Source organism: Pteropus vampyrus, unplaced genomic scaffold (assembly GCF_000151845.1).
Source record: "Pteropus vampyrus isolate Shadow unplaced genomic scaffold, Pvam_2.0 Scaffold1, whole genome shotgun sequence".
NCBI classification, from domain to species: domain Eukaryota; kingdom Metazoa; phylum Chordata; class Mammalia; order Chiroptera; family Pteropodidae; genus Pteropus; species Pteropus vampyrus.
Genome location: NW_011888782.1, coordinates 31,897 through 35,679, shown reverse-complemented (window position 1 = coordinate 35,679; position 3,783 = coordinate 31,897).

Below are 3,783 nucleotides of genomic sequence, written 5' to 3'. Positions count from 1 at the left end.
GAGCATCTTCTCACCTGCCCTTGTTCTGCAAGACAGTGAGAGTGAGACAGGCCAGGCAGGATGTGTTGCAGTGAGGAGGAGGGGAGCGTGGATCCAGAAAAGGGCAGGGAGGTGGAGGCAGAGCAGAGGCTGCAGAGGTGGAGAGGGGGATCCTCATTGCCCCATTTCTTGCTTGTGCTCTAAGCCCAAACAAGTCTGGAGCTAGCCAGCTTGTTTGGTGACTGTCCAAGGTCTTTTGCTCATATTGCCTGGCCACAGTTCTGTTTAAGGGTGGTGAAAAGGCCTTGGAAGTCCCTTCTTATTTACCAAGGAAGTATGGGCTTGTCTCTGTGATGGAAAGCACCATGCGCCAGAGCTCCTGCCCTGCAGCCCAGAGTGACTAGGTCAGTTGCTTTTCCTCTATGTAATTCAGTTTCCCCACCTATAAAATTAGGGGACAAAGCTGCATGGTTTTCCTGGTCCTCCATCTCTGACAATCTGGACATATGCAGGCTGCTTAGTGTCCCTTTGGGACAGCTCCAGAACTTGGTTCTGAGGACCCTTTTCTCCTCAGAGATGTGTGACATCTGCTGGATGTTGGCTCTGACAGCCCCTCCTGGATGTACCAACTCTGAGGGACATGTCGGAAATAGAGATCTTTGGCAGCTGAGAAGTCAGCAGGTGGATTGTTGGATGTGTAGTGGAATTGAACCTTCGTGTGGACTTTCTTTTTTTTTCCTTTAAAACTTAGAAAAACGACTATTTTGTCAGGGTCACGTTGGGCGGCAGACTAAATATCTATTTTGAAAGGGATCACTCAGAATTCCCACGGGTGATACAGGAAGGGAAAGACTTGCTCTCTCTGGGATGAGTGTATGCCATGGAGACTGGGTGATAGAGGGGAGACAAAGAGATGGAGGATGAAATAAGAGGACCCTGTCCTTGGAGGATGTCTGGAGCTGAGAGAAGCCAGCATAACAAGGGGTTCTGCAGAAAGGCTGAGCTGGGGGTTCTCTGAGAAGATGCTTGGAGTAGCAGTGGAAAGGAATTTCAGGGCATGAAATAAGGGGCTGATGGGAAGGCCAGGTCTCCAGGCTGGGCCCCACGGTGGTGTTCTGGTGGGGCACAGCCCACCTATCAGCAGGAAGATGCTCTCGTAAAGACATTGGGCAGGAGGGGCAGCAGTGCTGGGCCAAGGATGAGTGAAGAGGCTTTTTGGAAGCATGTCTTAGGCCTGGCTCTAGAGGGGCCTGGCTCATGTGGGATGGCACCTGGGGAACCCTAGAAACATCTGGAGAGCAGACCTTCAGAGAGCCCAGATTCCCTGCTTTGGGAGGGTAAAGCCTGGGGACAAGAAGTGGTCCTTCCTTTACAACTAGGGGTTATTGAGATCCAGGGTGTGAGGGCTGCTCTTCATTACACTTACCTCACAGCCTACAGAGATACCACATAGAACTGGTTAAAGAGCTGATTATGAGAGCAAAATGCGTAGGACCCAGTGCCTTCAAGCGTGTTTATAGAACTGCTGCTATGATTATCATCATTGCTAAGGATCCATCATGGGCATGTTTTCATGAACTGTGGCCCAATTTACATATATCCTTTTGTTGACTTCTGCTTGGTAAGCAGAGTACCACTGTCCAGGCCCGTCCCCCACGTTTGTGAGGGCCAAGGCCAAAAGTGCACATGGAGGCCTACATACTTAGATGTTATAAATTCAGCTAACAACCAAACTTAATAGCAATGTGAATTATTTAATATTATAAAATGTTCCTTAGCCACTATCTACGTACGACTTCTGTTAAGGCAGCACTAATTAATGAGAGCATCCAGAAGCACACATTGGAACATGAAGAGGAGCAAGAAAGTGAATGGTTGGCACTACTGGGGAATTTATGTTCTGTTATGCAAGAACCTGTTGAGTTCATGGTCTCTGAGAGGAAAGACTGAGTAAGTTAATTTGTGTTTTTTGATCTAAGCAGTTCCCTTGCCATCTCAGCACCCTGCCCATCTTTGATGCCACAACTTCATAGCACTCAGAGAGTCAGTCACCTTTGTTTTGAGGATTCGGGGTAAAAGGACTGGAGATAGGTTTTCCTGGGCTCTAAATGGTGCTTTCAAGAGGGTGGATGCTTAGGTTTCTGTGTTTGTAATATTTGGGTGCTTGAAAGAATGGGGCCCTTCTTGCTGGATCGTCATTGTTTTATTTCATTTTATTTTATGTTTGGATCCCATACAGAGATTTTAGTTCAGCATATTCCTCAGTTTATGATATAATATAATCTTTGGTGTGTCTCAGGGCCTCTTAACGTTGGATATGGAATTCAGGATGAGGTTTTCAGAGAACTATCAAATTAGACTAAATGTACTGCTAAGATAATGGTTCTCATCTATTTTGAGAAATATGACTTGTAATTAGTTTAAGATAGATTCAGCTTAACTCTTGGATTTTTTATCAAAATCATTTTTAGGTTTTTTCTTTATTATCAATTAATAAGCTATTGAAGATCAAAAGGAATCAATCCATTAGATGTAGATAAGTGTTTATAGAGGCAGATGTCTAGATTTCCCATGAGGACAATATAGGGAACCAAGAAAGAGGTGCTAAACTTGTGGGCTGGGCTTCCTCAATATGAGGAATATGGAGTGTGTGGTACAATTCGTGCCGCATCTACATCACTGGCTTGTCCACTGTTGCTGTCCCTGGTAGTCGGCCACCTGGTTAGCACTCTCTGAGTTAGGCTCGCTGGCCTTCCAATCCCTGTTTCCCTCCCACAGCTGTTCATTCAGCCATTGTAGTTGACCCTGCTGGAGCCTCGACAATGTTTCCGGTGTGTCCTTAAACCCCAGGGGCCTGTCCCTGCCCTCTGTGCCCACCTTCCCCCATCTCACCCTTACTATCTTCCCTGAAAACGGAAGGCTCTGTTTACGAAAGTCCTCCATTGCCTAGCAATTATGGCAATGGAGAATGGAACCGTGGATGAGAGCACCACCACAAGCTGACCGTGTGTGGTAGCCACGGGAGTGTGCTGCTCAGCTCTCCCTTCAGAGAGAACCTATTGATAGGAGTGTAGTGAGCTGCTGGCCTCCAGCTGCAAAGCCTTTAGGATCTGTTGCTGTGTTTGAGCCGAGACCACACTCTCCTGAGCGGCAACAACCAATGATTATATGCAGCGAGGGCACTAGGGCCTGACCATTTCTGTCCGAGGCAGGACTCTTCGAATGTTCTAGAGCTCCCAATAGGGCTGGCCAAGATTTTTTTGGTGCTGTACCACTCTGAGTCTCTCCCTGTCTACTTCTGCTCCTTCTTTCTTTTCCTCCTTCAGAATCATCTTCCTCAATAAATGTCTTGCACTCCTGACTCTATCCCAGTGTCTGCTTCCTGGAGGAGCTGAACTGACATAACTTGTGAGAAAGTCTGTGTTGAACGACAGAAACAGCAACAGCAGCAACAACAACAAACGTGTGTGGTTTTCAGCTATTGGCAGGAAGGAGAGAAAATGGTTTGAGCATAGAACGGGCCATCGATGGCCTATCCAGAACATTTGTGCCTAAGAGCATGACTTGAGCAGGAAGTGAAAGTGTGGGAAAGCGTGGGCCCTGTGGTCTCTGTGTGCTCATAGACCTAGTCCCTTTTCTGTACAGAGTCTAGGGAGCCTGGGATCCAGGACTGGTGCTTACCTCCCTCCTTCCTTTAGCTATTATTGGCCACCTTCCTCCACTATTTGCAGGGTCTTTCAACAGGTGGAGTGCAACACGGACGAAACTGGCAGTGAGACCCTTTTCATCTGACCAACTTGCTTA